The sequence below is a fragment of the Leucopleurus acutus genome, assembly GCF_964270905.1.
Source record: "Leucopleurus acutus genome assembly, chromosome: 4".
Taxonomy (NCBI): Eukaryota; Metazoa; Chordata; class Mammalia; order Artiodactyla; family Delphinidae; genus Leucopleurus; species Leucopleurus acutus.
In genome coordinates this window covers 111,575,282-111,601,702 of record NC_139146.1, presented here as the reverse complement: position 1 = coordinate 111,601,702, position 26,421 = coordinate 111,575,282, and the positions used below count along the sequence as shown (strand labels likewise).

General features: G+C 44.3%; 1 protein-coding gene across 2 annotated transcripts in view; it reads right to left on the bottom strand.

Moving 5' to 3' along the window:
• Positions 1–26,421, bottom strand: part of SHROOM3 (shroom family member 3) — a 254,302-nt gene that overhangs the window by 166,624 nt on the left and 61,257 nt on the right. The gene's annotated exons all lie outside the window — the stretch shown is intronic.

Sequence of the window (26,421 nt, the reverse complement as noted above, 5' to 3'; positions counted from 1 at the left end):
CTGCTATTCCTCCCTCCCCTTGCTGCTCCCCACTAGGGCTTCTGTGCAGCTGAATAAGTTCAATTTTTAATTAGCTATGGTTTTTGCAAGCAACAGTTTCTCACAGAAACTAGGAGGAGGGGAGGGAGACTCAAAAAGGACAAACTTTCTACAGTCATTGTTTCCAGCGATCACGTTCAATATTATAACCACCCCCACAGACACAAAAATTTATAAAAGTAGTGCTTGTAAAAAAAAAACAACAAAACAACAACAAGACACTGCATTTGAAAGTTCAGCCCAGTGGAGTGCCACGCAGCTCACCTTTGCGCATGGAATCCTGACAGGTTTTCTGAACTGCGACTGTGTTAAAGGAATTTCACTTACAACTATCATCTGAGCCTCTGAAACGGCAGGCCTTTGCAGCTGTATGGAGAAGCAGTGCTTTCTTCAAGTTTTGGTATTTGCCCCAGACTGTAGGGGTCAGCTTAACAGTAACCACAGACACACACACACAGAGAAAAGCAATAGGGCACACAGAAAGAAAGCAATTCCAAGTGTGTCTCAATTCGTGGGTATGCGAATGCATTTTCATTAGTTTACGGCTGCCACGGTGGGAAAAAACAGATCACGGGATCCACGCATAATCTGTAAACCTCCTTGCTATAGAAGCTTTAAAAGACTTCCAGATTAATTTTTTAAGATGTGGAAAGAAGGAAAGGGAGCACGTACACACACACACACACACACACACACACACACACACACACTGCAAAATTCTGATATCACAGGGGGCATTATACTCTAAACACAGCAGTAATTTCCACTCCAGACACCAAGAAAGTCTGAAGCATCCTTGAGGATGTTAGTACATTTCAAAGGTGAAACTAATTGTATTTAGAGATTGTCCCTGTGTTGACTAGCAACGCTGTCTCTCCAGAATGCTCCCCTTGAATTCCAGAGCTATCTCTATGCCTATAATATGAAATCTAAGGAAACACGATTGAGGCAAGTGTGGGATAGGAACAGTGGTGGTCGGGGGGTGGAGGCAGAGAACCCTCTTTCAAAAGAGGAACCTCCACGGGATCTTGCACCCTGGATGCATTCTATCAGAAGTAGCCTTCTTTCCTTGAGGAAGGCAAAATTCTTGTCCCAGCTTTGTGTTTTCCTCTCCCACCCTATCGCCTTCCCACACACCACAACTGAGTTGCGTGTCCTTCCGTCACAGGCTACTCCCACCAAACCAGAGTTCAAGGGCAGCCGGGCCACAAAATTCATTTCGAATGTGTCAGATTTAACAACCTCCTGCCGCTGACCAGAAGCTGGTTTCCACATGCACAGTGACAAATGGTTCTGCTTGATATCTGGTTATCACAACCAGCCATCTAGTATGGGAATGCCATTCCTTCAACCAGCGGGACATGACCACCGGTTTAAAGGAGCCAGGCGTCTACCCCCTCTTCATTTCACCAGTCATTTCCTAGTCCAGCTCTGTGCAATCTAAGCTCGCTTTATATCTACTCCCGTCCGAGCTCCCTATGACAACATCCTCAAGGGATTAGTGGCTCCAGGAACTACATCACTGTGTATGTTCTCATGGGTGCTATGTTACATTAGAATAAAAGATATCTTTATGTGGTTCTTCAGAGAAACTAAAATGAGCAGGCAGGTATAGAAAAAAAAATGTATTGAAGCAATCAAATCACCTGTCCTTTCACAAATTATGAGATGAATAAGAAAGTCATTGTCATGTTTACAAAGAGTGAATGCCTATGTAGTATTACATTGAACCACATGAAATTGTCAATATTTGACAATTTTTGGTCGACTACAATAGCAAGTTCATGTGATCCAACCTGTAGCTGAACTAGTTATCTACTATACAAATACTAATTAACTGCGTGTCAATACGCAGTTACTATGTTACATTCTCTAATCGCCACAATTCTATAAGGTAAATACTATAATTATTGTTACAACTTTAGAGCTGAGGAAAGGGAGGCTTGGGGAGGCTGAGGAATGTGTTGAACACCTCACAGCTAGCAAGCATCGGAGGGGGGGGATTCCCAAGCTGGCAATCTGACCCCAGAGCCCACGCTTTGAACCACTGCCCTCTACGAAGGACAATTTGAATTCTGACTTTGGCATTCACTAGCTTTGTGACCCTGAGCTGATAACTAAATTTCTCCAAGCCTCAGTTTTCTCTCCTCTGAAATGGGACTAATAATAGAACCTATCTGGTGTGAGGACAGAACACGATGACGTAAGCAAAGCACTTAGCACAGTGCCCGGCCCAGGGGAAGACCTCAACTGTTACCTCATAGTGGTGGTATCAGCACAGTCACTCTGCCACCTTCGCCAGGACCTCAAGTGACATCCCACGGCGTGTCCCCATCACCCTTTGGTGGTGCAGTGGCCACGCATGGGCAGAAGGACAGTGAAGCCTGGGTCCTTAAGTCTGGAAGCACTGCCCTTCAGAGTCAGCAATGGTTACTTTGGCGCATGGAAAGTTCTTCACACTGGAATGTGCAGCACCCCGCAACCCCTTCATGTGGAAGAGAGACTCTCCTTGCCATGCTGCCCCTCAAACCCTGTCCTCAGCCCCATCTTCTATTTCCTGCTCGCTCTACTTCAGATTTCTACTAAGAATCTGGAACACTTTCACCGACACCTTAGATTTCTCGTTTATTACCTCCTAGCTTCTTTGCCCATCAGCTGTAGACGGTTAGTCAATCCATGTTTGAAGAAGCACTGATGATCTCATCTGGAAGCAGAGCTGTGGAACCCACAGCGCTGGCCCAGGAGGTGGTGGGCCAGGCTTCCTTCTGATTCTGCCACTGACCTGCTAAGTGACTGTGAACGAGTCACTTATAGGCTCTGGGCTCAAGTCCTCACTAATCTAGAACATCACTAAGTTTCTTCCCAGTACTAATATCTGTGGTGAAGAGAAAAAAAAGAATATACTAGATGAGCTTTTGAAGAAACGTGGAGTTTTTCTTTTTCCTTTTCTCTAAAAGCTAGTAGCGCATCTACTCAGGCACATCCTGTTTCCTTCTGATCACCTTTTAAACACCCACAGGCAGGAGAGTTTTATTTTACTCTGCTGGTAAACTGCAGACCAAGATAGATGGCCTTGATTTCGGAACACCAGACTTCCATGGTATTTGTCCTTAATGACTTGCACATGTCCTTGTAGGGTGCTTGTTTGTGGTTAGAGATGGGGGTCTATGGAGGCAAAGCCTCACTAAATAATGAAGAAAATGTGGTTCCCTTACTTACTTTCAATTTCTTTGTGTCTGTGTCTGTGCATAACAGTTACACTGTTCTCCAGCAGTTGTAAGTTAGACGTCCACTGTGTAAGGTAGACTTGGATGCCTGTAGAGCAGGGGTCCCCAACCCCCAGCCCGGTTCCTAACCGGGCCCCACAGCAGGAGGTGAGTGGAGGGCGAGGGGCGAAGTCTGGCGCTCCCCATCGCTCCCCCTCGCCCGCATTAGTGCCTGAACCATCCTGCCCACGACCAGCACCCTGGTCCGTGGAAAAATTGTCTTCCACAAAACCAGTCCCTGGTGCCAAAAAGGTTGGGGACCGCTGCTGTAGGGCACTTACTTGCCTGTGTTTTTATGGCACACTCCAGAAGCTCGAAGTACTTTCACAGAGTATGTTTTTAAAATTAAAAGTTTGTCCTCAATATCCTGTGATAATCCATAATGGAAAAGAATATTAAAAAAGAATGTATATGGACTTCCCTGGTGGCGCAGTGGTTAAGAATCCACCTGCCAATGCAGGGGACACGGGTTCGAGCCCTGGTCTGGGAAGATCCCACATGCTGTGGAGCGACTAAGCCCGTGTGCCACAACTACTGAGCCCGTGAGCCACAACTACTGAGCCCGCGAGCCACAACTACTGAGCCCAAGTGCCACAACTACTGAAGCCCGCGTGCCTGGAGCCCATGCTCCGCAACAAGAGAAGCCACCGCAATGAGACGCCTGTGCATTGCAACGAAGAGTAGCCCCCGCTCGCCGCAACTGGAGAAAGCCCGCGCGCAGCAATGAAGACTCAATGCAGCCAAAAATAAATAGATAAATAAATTTATACTAAAAAAAGAGACTGTATACATACGTATAACTGAATCACTTTGCTGTACAGCAGAAATTAACACAACATTGTAAATCAACTACACTTCAATAAAAATAAATAAATAAATAATATAGGCACTTCCCATATCCCCCCCACAAAAAAGTTTGTCCTCAATACTCCCAGGAGGAATTAAAAGAATTTTATGAATGGAGGAGATGGAAACAGCCTCTTGGCCTCTGATCTACTTTCTTTCCATAGAGCACTCACCACCTTCTAACATACTGGATAATTTACATATGTATTACGTTCATTATTCACTTCCTCTCCTCACAAGGATGTCGACTCCATGAGGACGGAGATGTTTCAGACCATGGCTGAGTCCCAAGCACCTAGAGCGATGACTGGCCATATATTAGATGCTCAATAAATAAATTAAACTTTATAAAATCATGTAAATGATTCAGGTAGACCTGTACCCTACACATCTCACTTTTAGAAAGCATACTGTGTCATCAAAAATAAGAGGTATTGTACAAAAGATCGCACCGGCAAGGATAGTGATAATGACCGAGGTGATGATAAACAAACATGTGGGTTCAGTAGTTTAGCCCAACTCTGCAAATTCCCACATAGAGGTTCCAGGCTGAAAGAAAACTGGGCAGTGAGCCTAGGGAAAAACAATAAGCTCAGGTTCTCTTTCCTAGTCCATTTCCCTTCAATTTCATGGGAAATTGTATTTGGTAGAGAACTGCAAGTGTGTCTAAAGGAGTCAGATCCTTGAGGACACTCCAAGGAAAGTGGAGACAGAGCAGTTGAGCCATGCTCACTTTGTACTCAAGGGAACATTTTTTTAATCCCAGTCTGAGCACACGTTGACATCAAGGTTGATAAGTAATGCCTGTAGTCCTCTGAGTGTCATAAAAGATGTCAGTTAAGTCCAAAGTATTATTACACAATACCTTTCCTGTATAATCATTGCAGGACATAAAGCATTTATGATACATCTGAAAGCATGATATTTTCTCATTGCTAACATTGCTGATGACAGTCACAGTTCTTCAGTTTAATTCTGCTCGTATTATGCCGTCCCTGACCCCAGAGACCAACAGGCCTAAAGTAATCACATCACTCTTGTTCTTTTTCTCTCTTTACATTCTCTAATTCTTTGGGGGAAACCAAGGGATTTCTTCAGAAGAATGTTAGTGGCCAGAAGGTGGCAAATAAAGGCACGGGGTTCAGTCATCCCTTCAAAGTCCCAACATCCCCAGTGGGGAACCCCAAGTTACCATTTAGTACTAAGAATAACAGGTAGAGGGCTTCCCTGGTGGCGCAGTGGTTGAGAGTCTACCTGTCGATGCAGGGGACGACGTGGGTTCGTGCCCCGGTCTGGGAGGATCCCGCATGCCGCGGAACAGCTGGGCCCGTGACCCATGGCCGCTGAGCCTGCGCGTCCGGAGCCTGTGCTCCGCAACGGGAGGGGCCGCAGCAGTGAGAGGCCCGCGTACCGCAAAAAAAAAAAAAAAAAAAAAAAAAGAATAACAGGTAGAGGAATTATGTTTGGGTTCACCTTTTACCCTCGGGGATGAAAAAAAAAAACTCTGGAGAAGGAGCATTGCGGAACACAAATTACAGTATCCTTAATGCCTCATTTCAATCTCTAGGAAAACTACACAGCTGATATAAAAAATGAGTAAGGTGTGCCGGTAACAACAAATACCAGTGACATTTATAGACTTATATTTGTATTTAGTTTCTTAGCAGGTGCTTACTCTGTGTCAGGGAGGATACCAAGTACTTTACATATTTTAACTCTTCCAACAGCTCAACTAGGGAGCTACTATTATTACACCTACTTCACAGGTGAAGAATCTCAGGCACAGAGAGATTAAAAACTTGCCAGAGATCACAAAACTAGCAAGTGGTGGCAACAGGATTTGAACCCGGGCAGTCCGATTTCAAAAAATACGCTTTCTTTAAAAAAAAATTATTTATTTTTGGCTGCGTCGGATCTTAGTTGCAGGTGAGGGCTTCTCTCCAGTCGTGTGCAGGCTCAGTAGTTGCAGTCTGCGGGCTTAGTTGCCCCGAGGCATGTAGGATCTTAGTTCCCTGACCAGGGAGCCCACTGGACCACCAGGGAAGTTCTGCAAAGAATATGCCCTTAAACACTACTGTCCATGCCAGAGCTGCTGTGACTTAGAAATGGGTTGTGTATGGCATGTACAGTGTTGAGGTATTTTTCCAGCTGGCAGACTTTTCCTTAGGGAGAATATGCCACACAGCCCCCAGCCACATATCAGCTGAGTAGATCAGTTGAATGGCGCCAGCCAGCAGTAACGAGAGAGGTTGTCAAGCAATTAGCCTGATGATAATTTGGTATACTAAAACCTGCTTCAAATCATAATTTAAACGGACAGTGTGGAGAACATTCTTCCTTTTGCTTTCCTAACCTTCCATCTTGTCTACAGTTGAAAAAGGCAGTTTGAATCACAGTGGGGCTAGCAAACACACGTTCCTTGAAAAGAAATGTGACAGGAGACCCACACAGACAGGCAGTCAGCCCAGTATGTGGAATTTTCACCCAGTCAGCAAACATTTCATGAGTGCTTTTGCTATGGTGGGCACTGGAGAGATCGAAGCGGGTAAGACACAGCGATTTCCTGCCCCAGGTTAGTGTTGGAAATGGCCAACCATCCCTCTACTGGAAAAGACTCAGTCTGGACAACTGGTTGGAGATGAAAAAAGATAACTGGGCAATCAGTGTTTGAGCTACCGGGCTGGGAAACTCAAATGCCAACTGGGCCAGGCAGGCAGGGTCAATGGGCAGAGTGGCAGGTGTCAGATCATAGGAAGCACCGGTGCCCCAAAGTAAACGGGAGGGTGTACACCTCACCTGATGTGGGTATACCTGGCTCCAACCCACTGCTGTCATATCGCTTGATTTTTCCAGAAGCCAGATTCTTATGTCAAACTCCCACATTTTTAGTGAGGATTAAACAAATATTTGCAGGCCAAATGCTTCTAGATCAAACAAATGTCTGCAGGCTAAATACTTGTGAGATGTAGTTTTCAAATTCTGTTTTAAAAGTTCAATCAAAGAACTTTATCAAATTCACTGAGTCGACTAGCTTTAATAGTGGATTTGGTATATGTTGACCTTCAGATCCTTATGTACACCTAGTTTCGATCATTTTAAATTTTTTATTGATGTAACATACACAGAGTGTATCAGGTGCACTTATATGTAAACAGTAAAAATGATATAGACTATTTCCAGCATCCGCGTGAGGCTTCTTCCAGACTTTTCCAGCCTATTCCAGACTCCCTGCCCTGACTTTTGACCTCCATCATCAATTAGCTTTGCCTGTTGTTGCCTAGTTCAAATCTTAATCACAAGAAATTGATACCAGATGTAGTTGCTTCAGGTCTGAAAGAAATAAAACTGGGTTTAAACAAATAAAGGTACAACCAAAAAAGAGTCCCGGTAAACCCAGCCCCACGATGGAGCCGCACACTAGCCCAGTGCTTTTCAAGTTCTGATGCTTCTGACTTACATGCACCTTTGCTTTCCGAAAACTATCAGTTCCTGTGCAAATAATATAGGCCAACTATGTACTTGTCACTCTGCATAGAGTATCTCATTCAAGCATCACAAAACCCCTCTGAGATACAAAATTAGATAAAATGTATTCCAACCGTACAGCTAAAGAAAACCTGACCGTGGCAGGTATGCAGCTGGATCCACACAGCCAACTTGTACAACGTTTAGGTTCAAAGAAAGGGCTATTACAAAGCCCAGGTACTTTTCCACTGGACCACACGGCCTACCTATAAAATTACCAAATGGTGTGTTTTCTTAACTCTTCCACAAGAATATGATAAATTTCAGTTCTTAACCAGGAACATAATGAACCTTAATGAATTTAGCATCTGACTAGGAGTTCATGCTTCACTTCATAAGGATTGGTAGTGGTGGTTTGAAAGCTGACCTTTATCATCTAGGTACTTTTATTTTTTAAACAACTTAATGAGAATATATATATATATATATATACATTTAACACATATATATATAAATATATCTGGGAGGGAGGGAGATGCAAGAGGGAGGAGATATGGGAACATATGTATATGTATAACTGATTCACTTTGTTATAAAGCAGAAACTAACACACCTTTGTAAAGCAATTATACTCCAATAAAGATGTAAAAATATATATATATATGAATCACTGCTGTACACCTGAAACTAACACAACATTGTAATTCAACTATATTAAAAAAAAGACAATTGTCTGACACATAAAAAAGTCAATAAATGTTAGTTATCATGATGATGATGATGAGACGTTTAAAACAAACCTGATTACGAAGCCCAACAAATTAACTTTCCAGGATATTGAAACAATTTGAAGATATAATGCTGGAACCATTCTGGGTGAACAACAGTCAAGAAATAGTGGAAAATATGAGAGTCTGAAAAAAATCATGATTTTTTTTTAAAGTGGAGGAGTAGATGGCAATAGATTCTAGAAACAGTGGACAGGTGGATTTCGTATAGACCTCTAGAAAAAAAAAACCTGTAGGAGATTAATTTGATGGTTCATGAACACCCAGAAAGTCATCTGTGGTCACTAGAAGCCACCTTGGGCTTGCTGAGAGCAAGTCATGCTAACATCTCATTTAAGAAAGAAAAAAATGGAGCTTCCCTGGTGGCGCAGTGGTTAAGAGTCTGCCTGCCGATGCAGGGGACACGGGTTCCTGCCCCGGTCCGGGAAGATCCCACATACCGTGGAGCGGCTGGGCCCGTGAGCCATGGCCGCTGAGCCTGCGCGTCCGGAGCCTGTGCTCCACAGCGGGAGAGGCCACAACAGTGAGAGGCCCGCGTACCGCAAAAAAAAAAAAAGAAAAAAAAATGACATTATAATTTCATAATCGGTCCTTCCTCTGTGCTGTTGTATTACTCACAAATTTGATAAACAAATCTTCCTCTGTCAAAATAAAATAACTTAATGAACACAATGGTAATATATAAATAAATATATATATTTAGCATAGGTCTTATTTATCTTTATTTACCTAAACTAATTTCCTGGGGCTTATAAGAACATTGTGTTTTATGAATATGGTTCTGAGACAGGAGGCAGATTTGGATGTTTCAAGACTTTTCTCTGTCCCAGGAAATTTGTGTAGCACGAAAATGGGATTAGAACAGTGGTGGCTACAATATTTGCTCTAAGAGGGGCTCCCTGGTGGCAAGGGGATAGTGCAGGAGTTACAGGGCATTTGTCTTGAAGCTGTGCTCCGCATAGTAAGTTCACTGTTTTCACTTAGACCAGAGCCATTTCCTAAAGATGTCTTCATTCATTCTTTAACAAGATTGAGAAAACAACAATTGTTTATAGCAAAGAATATTATTTTATGGGGTGGGCAACTAATGCATATTATTGGGAGGTGGAGAGAGGAATTAAAAGCCCCACTGTCTGCCAACACCACCCCCGTGTTGCTGCCTCTAGGGAAGATGGGCTCATTCACCTCATGCCAAATGACAATAAAGGGAGCTAGATGGTCGACGGTTCAAATCAAGAGACAGAGCTCTCCCGGTGGCTCATCCTTTCAACAAATGGGGAGAAGCTTACCAATACTTCTCATGTAGAATGATATAAGCCACTAGGAGTTCATTCACGCCCAAGGCTTTTTAGTCTGATATAGGCAAAAATTCCAAGTACATATATTACCTTTTACCTCAATGGCCGCAGTGAGACCACCTATCCTATTTGAACCCTAGAGTCAGAGCTATTGAATCAGCTTCTTCTACTTCAGGTAGCTCAGAAACTCAACTAACATCTGGTGAAATACCCACATTTATGAGGAGCACCTGTTTCAAAATTTAGATCTGAACTCTAATGCCCAGGATCGCGGTCCATGGATAACCAGCCGAGTTAGGTATGCGACCTTTCCTCAAACCAATACCTGCTGCTTAAGAACTGAAGCCATTTTTAACTCACAACTTTAATCTTTGCTTTGGTCACCAAATTTTTTTTTTTTTTTTTTTTTTTTTTTTTTGCGGTACGCGGGCCTCTCACTGTTGTGGGCTCTCCCGTTGCGGAGCACAGGCTCCGGATGCGCAGGCTCAGCGGCCATGGCTCACGGGCCCAGCCGCTCCGCGGCATGCGGGATCTTCCCGGACCGGGGCACGAACCCGTGTCCCCTGCATCGGCAGGCGGACTCTCAACCACTGCGCCACCAGGGAAGCCCTGGTCACCAAATTTTTAAAAAAAAATTTTTTAATTGTGGTAAAATACATATAACATAAAATGTAACAATCTTAACCATTTTTAATGTACCCTTCAGTGGTTTTAAGTGCAATCACGGTGTTGTGCAACCAACACCACCAACCATGTCCAGAACTCCTTTCACCTTACAAAACTGAAACTCTGCACCCATAGAACAGTAACTCCCCGCCCCCCTCCCCCAGGCCCTGGCAACCACCATTCTATTTTTCTTATTTCTGAGTTTGACTACTCATCTAAATGGAATCATACAGTAATTGTCTTTTTTTTAAATTAATTAATTAATTAATTTTTGGCTGCGTTGGATCTTCGTTGCTGCGCTCGGGCTTTCTCTAGTTGCGGTGAGCGGGGGCTACTCTTCGTTGCGGTGTGCGGGCTTCTCATTGCGGTGGCTTCTCCTGTTGCAGAGCGTGGGATTTAGGTGTGCGGGCTTCAGTAGTTGTGGCTCATGGGCTCAGTAGTTGTGGCTCACGAGGTCTAGAGCACAGCCTCAGTAGTTGTGGCACACGGGCTTAGTTGCCCCGCGGCATGTGGGATCTTCCCTGACCAGGGCTCGAACCCGTGTCCCCTGCATTGGCAGGCGGATTCTTAACCACTGCGCCACCAGGGGAGCCCAGTATCTGTCTTTTTGTAACTGGCTTATTTCACCTAGCATAACATCCGCAAGACTCCTCAGTGCTGCAGCATGTGTCAGAATTTCCTTCCTTTTGCAAATTCCTTTTCTTAACCATAAAATGTTTCAAGTTTATATAGCACGTTAATCAATCAACTAGATTGAGGGGGGAGTATTTGGTCTGTTTAATAAGACTTTAGGGCTTGGAAACCATAAGAGAGGGAATGAGATAATCTGCTGAAATCTTTAAAGCTGTGGTGCTTTAGGGTGCATCAGAACCACCTGGAAAGCTTGATAAACCGTCAATTACTCAGCCAAAACCCTAGGGTTTCTGATACAGTAGGTCTAGAGGAAGGCCCCAGAATCTGCATTTCATGGGAGGGCCTGGTCAGTGAACACACCTTTGAGAACCGCTGTGATCCACTCAGGGTTAAGCCTTGAGGATTTCAATTACCAAAGCTTTCCTATAGTACAAAGTAGTTGAGTAATAATATATATACATGTCACATCACCTTAATCCAGTCGTCTGTTGATGGGCACCGGGGTTGCTTCCACGTCTTGGCTATCATAAACAGTGCCATTATAAACACTGGGGTGTGTGTATCTTTTAGAATTAGTGTTTTCCTACCTAAGACAGGAGACTTGCAGTTACAGAAGAAGGGAAGCATAGAGCAGAGTAAGAAATAGCGAGAAAGTCCAGTCCTTGCCATTCCAGGGTATTGTGGGAATGATGGAGAGACTGGTGGCAAGTCACACTCTCAGAACCAAGTTCTGGTTTCACCTGTCTGGCCTCAGGGAGAACAGGGCAAGCATGCAAGGAAAGTGAGGGGAATGTCCAGGGTGTCAGCGAATCTTGGCTCCATTGCTCTGCTGGAGACTCCAGGAGGTCACTGTGAGGAGGGCCTGGCTCAGCTCCATTTATAGATATCGGATGCCAACCAGTACATGTGGAATGAGGCAGCTATGATGGCTGAGATGATCCTGGGGTGGACCCCTGGATCAGGGGTTGTTGGGATGGAGAACTTGGTAGACGCTAAGGTGTCTGAAGCTAATGGGAGCTGAGCGAGGGCTGAGTCTGCCAGTGGGAGGTTGCCAGGGATCCCCAGGGGCACTGCCCAGGCCAACGCTGACCATGGAGGCACTAGCTGCAGAATTCAGTGGTAGAGGCCAGCAGTGACAAGGAAGACCAAGGCAGAGCCTAGGGACCAGGGAATAGTGCGTCCAAAGACCTGTACTCACCACTGCCCAACCCCCCAGACAGTATTTTGGCAAAGCAGTTGGACAGTGAAGACAGTGAAGACAGAAGACACTGAAGACAGAAGATTACATCTGAGAGAGGGTGCATTTTATATTAGAGACTGAGTATTACCTCAATGGACTGACTATTCAAACGATTAGACCAGGCTAGCTTTTTACTTGGCTAGGACTGAAATTTATTGTTTTGTTTCCTTGCTAACCAGCAAGTGTGAGTTTGTGAGGAAGACCAGATTAAGTCTTGGCAGAATAAAAGGGAACATTCGTGCACAGTTGGTGGGAATGTAATTTGGTGCAGTCACTATGGAAAACAGTATGGAGGTTCCTTAAAAAACTAAAAACAGAACTACCATATGATCCAGCAATCCCACTCCTGGGTATATGTCTGGAAAAAATGAAAACACTAATTCAAAAAGATACACGTACCCCAATGTTCATAGCAGCACTATTTACAATAGCCAAGACATGGAAACATGGAAGCAACCCAAGTGCCTATCAACAGATGACTGGATTAAGATGATATGACATATATATATATATATATATATATATATATATATATATATTTTTACTCAGCAACAAAAAATAATGAAATTCTGCCATTTGCAGCAATGTGGATGGACCTAGAGAATATCATGCGTAGTGAAGTAAGTCAGACAGAGAAAGACAAATACCATATGATATCACTTATATGTGGAATCTAAAAAATAGTACAAATGAATGCAAATACAAAACAGAAACAGACTCAGAGACACAGAAAACGAATCTGTGGTTACCAAAGGGGAGAAGGAGGGGGGACGGACATATTAGGAGTATGGGATCAACAGATACAAACTACTATATATAAAATAGATAAGTAACCAAGATTCACTGTACAGCACAGGGAATTATACCCATCATCTTGTAATAACCTCTAATGGAATATAATCTGCAAAAATACTGAATCACTATGCTGTACACCTGAAACTAGCACAATACTGTAAATCAACTATACTTCAATTAAAATCAAAAAAGTTTAGATAAAGAACCTGCATTTTTTTTTCCTGTATCTAAGCTGTCATGTGACTAGGGTTGTTAGATAAAATCCGGGACATTCTTTCACTAAAAAATTATTTGCCAAATTCAAATATAACTCAGCATCCTGTTTTTTGATGTGCTAAATCTGGTAACCCTACCTGGGACCTACTATTGCATGGGTATACATGGCGATAAAGTTATTAGTGTCCCTGCATTGCACTGCCTACTTCAGCCCACAAATCTCAGTCACTAACAGTCTCATTACTGTGCCAACTGAGGGCAACTGACAGAGCTAAACCCCAATCTGCACATGCTGGGTTTCAAGCATGTGTTAATATTTCAGAAACCAGTAGCAGAGAAAAATTAGTTCAGGTTAAAACCTGTCCTGCAGACAATGCTACGAAGGGGCAAATCCATACCTGAAACATACCTATCACTTTCTTTACACTACATTCAAAAGTGGATATTCACATTCAAATTATCACAATACACCTTTTGGATGATTTCCAAAATTGTGAAACGAGCATTTTAATTATACTGTCAAGATAGCTGATGTATCTTCTAACCCTCATCCCCAGGGTCCCCCATCCCTGGCCACTAAGGCTCCCTGCTGACTGCACCGGGAGGAGTCCTCGGGGGGTCTGTGTCAGCCATACTGGCTGAATGACCAAAGTCAGCCTTTTGAGGCTGAGGTCACCTTCTGTCCATGACTTGAAGGCTTCTAATGACAAGACCCCCTATCCACAGATAGCTCCAACCAAGTTGTCACAGTGATAGCACCACTGGGAACACATTCCTTAATGGTAAGATACTGATAACCTGCAAAATCACTTTAAAAATATGAATAATAGCTTTATTACTGCCATTTTATATTAGTGTAAGATTGTATTGTTCTCAAAGGACTTCAACTATTGTTGCCCATGTCTTTGGAGATTTGCAAGTCATCCTCCAGCAAGGTTCTGAGGGAACAGGAAATGGAAAGGTGAGTTTGAATGAGGAACCAGGAAAGAGGCAGGTGTGGAGGAACAAGTCCTAGGAAAGGAGAGATTTGAGAGAGATGGGGTAGGGTGTGCAGAGAGCGCTGAGAGGTACTGAGATGCGGAGAAGCCAGGGGGTTTCATTCGGGTGCTGGCCAGAACAGACCACAAACACAAACGGCATCTTCTTCAGAAGTTGGATTGGTCCATCCTGCCATGGACAAAGGGTCTTCTAGGGCTTTGGGTGAGTACTCATAAGTCTAGGACTTAAATTCAACATCATTTATCAAGCATCTACTATTTGGGAGAGAAGTGATAAAATCTCAAACATTCTCTTATAAAACAATGGATGTTCCAGCATCTCAATATTCATCACGTATTTCAACCATTTAAAAATTACAGAACGAACTGTGATTGGAATCAAGTGGTGGGGCTCTTTTGTCTTGTTTGGGGGAGAATAGAAAATGATGAGCCTGTATTCATATCTTAATAACCATAAAACCCTCTGTCACTTCTCCCTTCTTGCTGCGCTGTTTCTCCTATTTCTATTTTTATTGGCATGTAGACTTGCTCCCATCAAATGAGTTAGACAAGATGGGGGGGTTAATTTATTTAAGGGAATGTGGACAACACTGCTGGAAAAACAAAAGGCACCAGCGAGTACTATCTTTAAAGCAAAACAAATGAAAGCACTGATGGAACCCAACTGTGTTGCCCAGGGGCTGAAGAACCCACACTGGTTTGAGCAACCACACCAGCTCATCTGACTCAAAAGCCTGGGCTTTTTGTGTGTAAGACAGATCGGAGTTCAAATCCACACTTAATAGATGTGTCCCCTTGGCCAGGCTACCCTATTAAAAAGTCTGTTTCCTCATCTGTAAAATAGAGTAATAATAATACCTATTTCATGGAGTTGTTGTAAGAATTAAATGAGATAATGAAATGCTTAGAACACCCAAAGCTAAGAGGTGAGAGTTTACAAGAATCATTTCTTTAGTGCTGGCAAGCTAACTCGTAAATCAAAATTGATTCCTAGAGATAACATTCTGCATTTGATCCAAATTAATCCACTTCTTCAGAACCTACTATGAATCTTATGAAGGCCCAGTGGGCCAGTTCAATCACATCACATATATTCAATGACAAGTGCCCCATTCTTTTATCCCATGTCCTTAATTTTAGAATGTTAATCCCAAGCAATTTTCATTCTATTGATAATACCAGTCATGTCATCTGCAATTATGGGACAGGTTAGGGGTACCATGAATTATTGTACAAAAAGAGAAGACCTCTCACTACCGCAGAGGTGTTCCAAAACAAATCAAAGACAAGCTTTTTCTGAACATTCTACTGAAAGGTCTCGAAGTTACATTTGCAACTATATGATGCTTTGTAAACTCACAAGTGTGCAAAGAGGAAAAATGCAAGACAGATTAAACGAAACAAAACCTTGTGGGTCTTACATTCCTGAACGTGAGCTTGTTTTTCTGTTCGTTAGGATCTCGTGCAATCACTTGGAGTTTCTGACCTCTGCCCCCTGACTTTGAGACAGTGATGGAAAGAGGATGAGGAATCATGAAGCAAAGGTTGAAAGGGCCCTGAATCCAAACACCGCTGGCCTCGTGGGGATGCTGCCCTCACTAAGAATTCCCACAGACCAAGGAGGGCCCTCAGGCCTCACCAAGTCAGTATTCTTGTTATGGAGGTGTCAAATGTAAAACTGTGTAAACAGAGTGACACAGAGGCCATTCCTGCTTAGTGACCTGGATCAGAAAGGTCTATTTTTAGAAACTGCTGCAAGCCATCATGCCCTTGGAAAGAAGGCAGGCCACACACTGCTGCTGTTTTTGAACATTTCTGTGCATCGGGGTTGTGTTCTAAAATGTTTGTGAAGGAGTTCCGAGAAGACGAGAACCATACCCGATCTCTGTTTAAAGCTGAAAATCTGAATTTTGAATTTGACTTAGGTATCATGGCCAAGAAGATGTGTGGCGCTAGTCTTTCATTTCAAGGAATAACCATGGAATTGCTCAGATCGACGCTGATCCCATCCTTTGAGCCAATGTGGGCCAAAGAGACAAGGAAAGATCCCTGGGAATGACCTCCCAGCCAGAGGAAGGCTGAGGCGCACCTTCCAGGGCTGCAGGCTGTGTGCCTCGGTGGGCATTAGAATCCCTCGGCAAGTTTGCTACAAAGCAGGCTCCCCCAGCAGAGAGTCTGATTTAGGGGAGTACAGGGATTTGCATGTTAAACAGGGATGACAGCTGCTTTTGAGGCAAGTTGTTTAAATGTGTTTCAACGTGTTGCATACGTTGAGTAAGAACTGTTAGAGGAAGATCACATGAAACGTGAAAGATGCTGAAGAGTGAGAAGGGAGAATCATCAGATAAAACATAAACAAACCAAATTACAGTTCCTGCCACCCACAGAAAAAGGAAAAGCCATAAGATGAAAGGAAAGAAGAGCCTGGCCTTGGAGTTGTGTGCCCTGAAACAGCTGACTCATGTTAGCAAACTTGGCTTCTTTTCCTAATTCTGTGTTCCTGGTCCTGGGACCTATGGCTAGACCTTCCATTTCTGGGTGCTTTGACGTCCATAAAACAGGCAGCAGTTTCTCCAGAATTGTTCCTCAGGGGGTCAAGAGAGGGGCTTTGCCAGTGACCTCTGACCCCCACCTCCATACTAAAGTTCACTTACATCTACAGTCATCAGCAGATCACCTTTTCCCACTGCTTTCTTCTTCTGACAAATTTGATTTCTGTCCAGTTTGAGTTTTTCACTGGCAGGAAACATAATCCCCATCCTCCTTGAATCGTGCTCTCTCACCATATCTTTTGGGCTTTGGGACAGTAAAACTAGGCGAGACGTAGGGTAAAACTGTGCAAGACGTAGGGAAGAAACCACTTCTCTTAATGAAAGATGGAAATGCCTCCACTCACAAGCATTTGCTGGACAGCTAGTCACTGACTGAAGGGAGGGGCAGCAAACCCAGAGTCCAGGTTTCTTCTTCACACGTGTCATCTTTATTGTCACAACCTTCATACAAAGTAGGGATGAGTGTCTTCACTTCCCAGAGGAAAAGAAAGGAAGGTGGGAGGTGAAAGCAGTTGGCCCAGCCCTCCCAGTAAGGGGCAGGGCTGCAGACCAAGTCCCGCCCGACTGGAAGTCAGTGCCCGCAACCAGTGCACAGCACTGCCGCTGGAGCGGGGCTTGGAAAGGGATCCCAGCCTCCCCGTGACAGGTGACTGCAGAGGCCCCGGCTCCAGCGAGGCTCGCAGAAGCTGGGGGCACAGTGAAGGGCGGGCCCTGCCACTGGGAGCATCCCGAAAGCCAGGCTCCCAGGACCTAACCCCCAAGGGAGGGCTGGAGGTGGCTACCGCACCGAGGCACGGGGCTGCAAAGGGAGGAGGGATCCGGTCGATCTCATTTCACAGAGGGGAGAATGCCTTCAAACAGGATCCTTCTTTGGTGAAAAGCGTGGTCTTTTTTTTTTTTTTTTTTTCTAAAGCATAGAGGAGGTTTACTGGCTCACACAACCAAAACGACCAGGGTCTGACTGGATCTGACTGGGTCCAGGGTCTCAAACAATGTCATCAGGAATCCATCTGCATCCTTGTTTTGGCATCCTTCTGGATTGCCTTGACTCCCAGATAGGGGTCACCATGTGATGGTAAAGGTGGCTCACGGCCAGCAAGCTTGCATCTGACCAGCTTTAAAACCTCAGCTGATAGTGGGAAGCAGCCGCATAGCACAGGGAGATCAGCTCGGTGCTTTGTGACCACCTAGAGGGGTGGGATAGGGAAGGTGGGAGGGAGGGAGATGCAAGAGGGAGGAGATATGGGGACATATGTATATGTATACACTGATTCACTTTGTTGTACAGCAGAAACTAACACACCATTGTAAAGCAATTATACTCCAATAAAGCTGTTAAAAAAATTTTTAAATAAAAATAAAACTAGACTTATTAAAAAAAAAAAAAACCCTCAGCTGAGAGCCAGTGCCCCCAGCGAACTCTTAACGCAAAGCAAAAGGACTAACCCCGTCCAGTGACATAATTCATAACAGCTGATGTTTATATAGCAACTTACACCACCAGTGAGGGAGATATTATTACACCCATTTTACAGATGATGAAACCATGTTAGAGGTTAAAGCAGTGGACGAGCAAATGCTAAAGCTGGGATTCAAAGTCAGGCAACCGGGCTCTGGTCCTGGGCTCCCGTCCACTGCGCCACGCAGCTGCTGTTGGGTATGCTTTTGTTTTCACTGGGTATGTTTTCCTTCACAAATATTCAGTGAGTATATATCATGTGCTAGGAACCATTCCAGGCACTGGGGACACCACACAGACCAAAATCTCTGCCATTAAGGAGTTTATAATCTAATGAGAGGAAACGGAATGAATAACTAGGAGTGTATGTCTCACAGGTGAAAAGAAAATATAAGGAGTGTTGGGGACATGGTAGAAAGGGGGCGGCAATTTTCAACTGGCTGTACAAGGAAGGCTAATATTTGAGCAAATACTTGAAGGAAGCAAGGGAGGAAGTCAAAAGGGTTTAATTGATTTAAAAATTTTTAACTTACCTTTTGGAAGAACTTAAGTCATAGGCAGCCACTAGTGAAAAACAATAATTCTCTTTCATCTTTTGCTCCTTTAAGTTATGAGGGTGAAGGACGGAAGGTTAGGAAACACATCTCACTCCCGTGACAACTCCGTGAAAGATTGTTTCAGGTGTCCAGGGCTCACAAAACCACATAGCAACCCTCCCACATAAACAATAAACGCACTAATCAAGCAACCGACCCGAGGATGATTTCACACCTCCCACCCACCAAGCCAACGCAGCATCAGACAGGAGTTTGACAGCAGAACGAGGGGCGAGTGGAGAAGCTGCATTTCTCAAATGCACCGACGAGCTGTTCACAGGATCCGGCAGCAAGTGGAGACAGTGACGTGGGGCTCTAGACCAGCGGGCAGTGGAACAAACACGTTAGGGATAGAGGCAGAGGCATCCTAAGGCCGGTCTTAGAGGTATAATTTTACTAAGGACACACCAGGCTCTACACGCTAGGATGCCAGAGGGGACAGAACCGTGAGAAGACAGGTAGCAACGAACACATATTTGAAGTGGCCACTTTAATTAGCAATGGTCAAAGGAGAAAGAGCCTTAGGGGTCATGTCCAGTCAGACAGACCCAGGGGGTTCCCAGCCTTTGAAAGGCTAAGCACCTGACGTTCTCAGAGTTCCCAAACCTATACTTGAATCCTCTTGCCAGGACCTCATGAGGATACCTGTGATCTTGGAGCAGTTATAATTAAACAAGACATAAAAATATATAATCCAAAAGGAAAGGGGTCAGCAAAACAGTGGAATTATCCAGAACAGGACAAAAGTGCCAGGACCTTCAAAGCTCTGATGTACCATTAAGGACATATGTAGTGGGTGGTTTTTAGCAATCCTTTCCAGAAACCATTTCTCTACCCCTGGGTCTCAAGAAATGGGGGACTGCTGCTAAGGCTACCCACAGTGTGATTTTTAAAAACCGGGGACGGATGAAGTAAATGAAACAAGCTCATATGCTTCTTTCACTCGGGACCTCTTGACGTCGTCTTCACGTAGCGCATCCCATTAGATTGAATAAGTTCAATGGCGTCAAGCCATCCTTCTTTCATGGTTTGTTTCATGGGGGCACCATCCAGAGACGGCATGTAGAGTGAGCACGGCAACTGCAGTGTCATGGGTATGGGTCTACCCGCTCTAAATGGCGGCCCCAACACCTGCTGGTAAAAATGAACTCCTGGAGCAACGGCACGTGATAACGGCTCGGGTCACAGGTGTTCCCAGGGAAGGCCAGACAAGTGCTCCCCTGCCCACGCCCATCTGTCAGTAGTAACATCACTTGATGAGCTTTAGCTAGTGGGAACCAACTGCATAGCACAGGGAGAACAGCGTGGTGCTTTGCGACCACCTAGAGGGGTGGGATAAGGAGGGTGGGAGGGAGACGCAAAAGGGAGGGGATATGGGGATATACATATGCATATAGCTGATTCACTTTGTTATACAGCAGAAACTAATACGCCACTGTAAAGCAATTATACTCCAATAAAGATGTTAAAAAAAAAAAAAGCGACACCTCCATATAGCAGTAATAGAGAAACAGATCTCATAGAAATGCTAGACCAGGAGCCACTGCTGCAGCAGCCCTTCCCTGCAGGCCTCTCTGGGTCCCGGATGGTTCAGAGACCTCAGCAGGGGCTCTGTTTTTGCACCTTAGTTGCCCCCATTCTCAAGGCTCTGCTCTACTCACTGCCTCTCTTGAGCTGCCTTCTTGATTCTCCTCCCGCTACTATCCTTATGACCCCTTCCACTCTGCCTTTCTTCTCCCTCTCAATGGGACCCCTTCTACTCTGCCTTTCTTCTCCCTCCCTTTCTACCAACTCATTGTTTCTCTTTTCCACTTCAACTTGCAGCTTAAACCAGCGGTTCTCAAACTTCACTGCCCATTAGCATCCCCAGGGCAGCCATAAAAATGTCCAAAGCCAGGCTACACCCTATGACAATTAAATTAGAGTCTTCGGGGGTGGGAGCCAGCCATCAGTTTACCTAACTCCCTAGGTAATTCCAACGTGTAGCCAAGTTTGAGACAGACCAGCTTTAAGCTGTTTTGATGCAAGGATGCAAAATCATAAGTGGGCTCATATTCTAAATCAGAATCACCCAAACTAATTTTTTTTCTAGCTAGCGCACCCTGATCTAGAACTGGGGAAAAGGATTCCACCATAACTTTGGTGTGATCTCAGGACTGAGACTGCATATCCTCTACGAAGGCTCAAACAGAGCCCTTAATGGCTGGGCACGGAGGAGTGACTCCTGCTTGGAATACATTTGTCTGAAGTAAAACCATGTTTCATGTTATCCCAGGAATGAAACCAGGTCTTTTATCATCAAACCTCCTTCGTGGGGAACAATACAGCATTCCTTTGTATGTGGCTAGTGTTCAGTGCGTAGCCAGTGAGCATATGTAACCCAATGAATAAAAATAAGTTATCATTATGTGCTACAGGAAAAATGTCCCTTTTCTCGTTACAGTAAGGGAGTCTTATTGCATACCTCTTAGGAAACCTAATAATGTGTTACATGAATTTTCCACGGGAAGGAACAACTGGCTAGGAAATCGAATAGTATACTTCTAGACAGTGACATTCAAACCTACGACTCCAGGGAAGCCAAAAACTGCTCTGAGTCTGCTCCCAGCAGGATTGAAATACCTCCTCAAAGCATACTGAGCAAATTCCCATGATGCCAGGCCTCTTGGAAAAGTTTCTGGGGGTCGAAGGCCACTGCAGCTGCCTCCTTCCCCTCCTCTCAATCACTTGCTCAAGTGGAAAAAATGTTTAAGGGGTAAGTTACCACAGTTCTCAGTTCTCCTGATTTCCCCTCTGGGGAAGTCTAATCCTGGGTCTTCAGATGGGATGCAAACCGTACCGCAGCCGGGAATCTGTATTCACGTCCCAGATATTTGCAGCCTTTGCACAAGTGAAAAACTGAAGAGAGCAGAAGAGCGAAAGGACAAGTGAAGTACCAGTGTGGGCAGCGGGGCTGAGAGGTTCATCACAAGCGTTAGGGAGGCATGGAGGTGGGAGGTACCATACGGGACGCTCAGAGCCATGCTGCCGCCATACTGGGGGCCACCACAGCTCAGGGATCTCGTCAGAGGGCACTGGGACTCGCACACCCCCTACCTGCACCTCCACAGGGGACTCAGCCATAGAGCACAGCATGGGGCCCTCTTTTATATCTTGAGAGACAAGTCTTGGAACTTACAGGGGACAAAAATCTTTCTCATGTGGCTTCTGTGTCCAGGCGAGGTAGAAGAAGCCACATTTGTTGTGCCCCTGGTGAGTACCTGGAGCTTCAAGAACAGTTTTGCAGCTGTCTGTCAAAAGATGATTGTTCCTCTTCTGTTTGTCCTAGGCTCCTGCCTGTCCACCTGAGAACTGTTTTGTGACATCATCATTTCCCCAAACACCGCGTATTGTGCTAACGAACACGATCTTTTCCAATTGCTCAGCCTGTGCTACACACATGTGCCCGTAGAACCTGACCATTTAATTCAATGCACCAGGAGATGAAAGACACTTGCCCGAGAACTCCCTTCTGCAGTCAGAGGGTCCTATTCTGTATGCAGTCTCCCGCCAAGGAGCGCTGACTTGTTTCAGAATCAGAATGCTTCCTACTCAAGTTCTCCAGAGCACACGTGGTCTTTTTCTTTAAACCCTCATTCTGAACTTGGACCTCGTTGGTACGATCTTTAACACTACACTTCCTCTTAGCGAAAAGGTTATAATCAGAAACTTTAAAGCCCTATGTTCTCATCTGCACAAACAAGTCAAATGAGTGCATTAAATAAAACCATCATAAGAGTATGCAGTCGGGTACATTTTCTTGAGCTGAGACTACAACAGAAGCTTCTCATGGAATAATGACTCAATATTTTATTCCAATGAACCGTTTTCATAAACACTATCTTACTTTCCCCTTACAGCAACGCAGTAGGGAAGATATTATTACTGTTCTCTACTTTAAGAAGAAACTTCAAGTCTCAGAGGGCTTGAGCTATCCTCATGGTACGACGGCCAGCACACAGCCGAGCTCCAACTGGAGTCCCCATGATACGGACTTCTCTTCCCATGCTATTTGCCATCTCACATCTGAGAACCAGCAACTTGGTGCTGTGCAGGCTGGTTTAGAGATTGCCAATTTATGAGGAAAAAAAAAAACCCAGATGCTTTTTATGCTCTAGAAAAGTTTCCACCCTCCCTTCAAACTTTGCTGCTTTAAAAACAGGGAGTTCTGTTCAATTTACTTTTTAAAGCTGTTAATGAACTATTTCTTTAAATTGCTTTAAAATAGTTAAAAAGAGACATTAGGTGGTTAAGCAGAGTAAGATTAAGATGATTTAAGAATACAGCTGCTTTCTTAAGGAAATAGGCAGGGGTGTGTGTGTGTGTGTGTGTGTGTGTGTGTGTGTGTGTGTGTGTGTGTTTTATAAAATGTAACCATGAGTTAGAAAAGGAAATGATTTGCAAAATCCTTTTTTTATGAATAGTTCATTTTGCATTCTTCAAAAGGCCTTTAAAGCATTCCGTTCATTACCAGATACTTCTTACAAGATCACTGACTTGCAAATCCTGGGTGAGCTACAGTCTCACAACTCAATCTAGACATAAAAAGGTCAGAGAAACCTAACACGGAGGTAGCAAGTGTGTGAGCCACCCACCTCATTCCATTCCGATAATGTCATCTCACCATGCTAACCCTCAGAAATGTGGGATGGTCTCCTCAGGGGGAGCATGGGCTGAGGGCGGTGGTGAACCTAATTTCATCACCATTTTTGTTACGAGGGAGGAAGCAGCTGTAAGGCTACAAGTAGTTTTATTTCCAGAGGCTGATGGAGGGCCTTGAGTCAGAGAGTCAGTGGGGTGCACAAAGCAGTGAGGTGCATTTCCCCTGAACTCCCCAGGAAGTTCAAGGTCAGCGGGGAATCGCCTCTCCTTTCAGTTTTTCCTAGATGAATTAAAAATCAGTCTATTTGGGTTTTTCTTGGTTACGTTTTTTGCCTGGTTTTCTTTTTAATTAATTCATTTATTTTTGGCTGAGTTGGGTCTTCGTTGCTGCGCACGGGCTTTCTCTAGGTGTGGTGAGCGCTGGCTTCTCGTTGCGGAGCACGGGCTCTAGGTGCGTGGGCTTCAGTAGTTGGGGCTCACGGGCTCTGGAGTGCAGGATCAGTAGCTGTGGTGCACCGGCTTAGTTACCCCCCGGCATGTGGGATCTTCCCGGGCCAGGGCTCGAACCCATGTCCCCTGCATTGGCAGGTGGATTCTTAACCACTGCACCATCAGGGAAGCCCTTTTTGCCTGTTTTTTAAGCATCACGAATATTTCTAAATGAAGGAGGCAGCTGGGTGGAAAGCACTAGCTCACTGCTCGAGATGCCAAGACGCTGCAAGACCTGCTTCTCAGAGACCTCCATCCTCATTTTGGCTCTTCGCATGTGGCCCTGGGCGAGTCCCTACACATCTTTGGGTGCAGTTCCCTCATTTCTACCTCTAGGCAGAGCCATGGGGTGAAGTGACAAAACCTAGATTCTCAATCTGGCCCCTTCTAATTCTGATGAGCCGATTCAGGACAGAAATCTCAGTCTGAACACAGGGCAAGTCACGAAGCCTGGGAGTACACATATTTTAGGCAAATGCTTATTGTTTGTTTGTTTGTTTTTACGAATTCAACCCTCCTTTCTCCTCAATTTCACTTTTCCCAGTAAAATGTGATCTAGTTTTACCCCCTTCTTCTCCTCACACACGAGCACATATATTCAGTCAAATAAAAAATAAACGTTCCCTTCCAACACATCAACTCATAGACTAAATGAATGGGAAGGGGAGAAGCAGTATCAAATTTGCAGGGATGGTGGGAAAGTTCAGGAGTAAGATTTCATTTTAAAAAGGGGCTCATGTTTCCCCACCCTCTGTGTACTGTTCTGAATCAGACATGCTGCCCCCTATGCCTAGAAAGACCATTTCCCCACACAGCCTTCCTATTCACTGGGACCTCCAATCTTGTGCTGTGTTTTAGAGATTAAAATGGGCTTCTTTCAAGAGGTAACTTATTTCACAAATATGCAATTTATTCTCAGGAGAGTTTATCCTTTAATCACCTTCACCATATACTGAACATACATATTTTCACTTAATTCTCACAATAATCCTTTGAGGCAAGAATCAAATTAAATGACTGTTTTCCAGGCAGCGTCGAACTTGCATCACCATCTCATGCATCCTTTCTCCTAGAAAGAAAGAATCTGACTTTCAAGTGGCTTACATGAGCCTTGTAACAAGAGTACAAAACATTTAACATGAAATATACCCCCCAATGTTTCTTTGCCAAACCAACCATTGATACCAAACTTAGGAGTAGGATAGTATTTGGCAAAAGTAGCAACTTGATGCAGAAGGTTGAGAGGTTGGATTTACCAAGAAAAATGGGTGGTTGGGGGCACTCTTATTGGGGTTACAATGCCCCATTGGTTACAGTGCCTTTCTGAAGATCTGAGTCAAGACAGGAATTAGAGTCCCAACTCAGGGTGAAGACATGAGGTTAGATGCTTCTCCAGCAATTAACCCCAACAGTCTGTTCTGAAAGGGAAATGTAGCCTTTGACTTTTTTAATTTCAAATTTAGATTTGCTGCAAACAGCAGTGAGTACTCCCTGTACGAAAAGCACCTTGCCGTCGCCCTCAGGGATTTAAATTAAACCTGAAGACCCTTTCCTTTGTCTTTAGTTTCCATTCATTCTAAATGTTACTGGCTCTAAGACATGCATTTTACACCTACCTGCCAAATAAAGTCTCCGTTGATTTTACAGAGGGTTTGGAGTATTGACCCTTATTTGTGTACATGTCTGCTTTCTTAATTTACATCCTTTGTACTGTCCTTGCATTCCACGAAGGTTTTCCTTCTTCAGTTTCCCTTCAACTGAGAGATGTTTGTTTTCCTTTTCGAAGGTCTTTTCTCTGGCTCACTTCTCATTTTATCATTTCTTCTCCATTTATCCACCACTAGCTGCAGACCTGTGTACTCAGCAGCGGACACATTCTCTGTCCTCATAAGTACCCACATCACCCCCTTCACTCCCTCCCCCCAGAGGACTAAATGCTGCCTTCTTTATGGGTCAGCAGATCTTCTAAGGTCACTGACCCACAACTCACTTGAGACTTTGCATTTCTCTTGTCACTGTAGCCTTTTAAGAAGGTGTTTTTACTTTTGATTGTTTTTGGTCACTGGGTAAGACACCCTCAAAACTTATATAAACACCACTACCCTGCTCTGCATTCCTGGCATATTTATGATGGATGAGGAAACCTGCCCAACCTGAGGTGCTCCCCTCACCCACCCAAAACTAACTTTAAGAAAAAAGGAGGCAGGTACAGATGGAACTGCTGATATATATACACATTTTCACTAGGCAAATGATTTCTCCAGGAAGCAGACCTCCCAATCACGTTTCCTGGAAGACACCTCAATCTTTTTTAAAAGTACAGAGATCACTTAGGAAAAAAAGGAAATCTAGTAAATGAAATAACAAGTCACCCTGTGAGAATCAAGTGTAAGGAAATGAAATCTCTGGACATGACATGGGCCAAGATATAAAG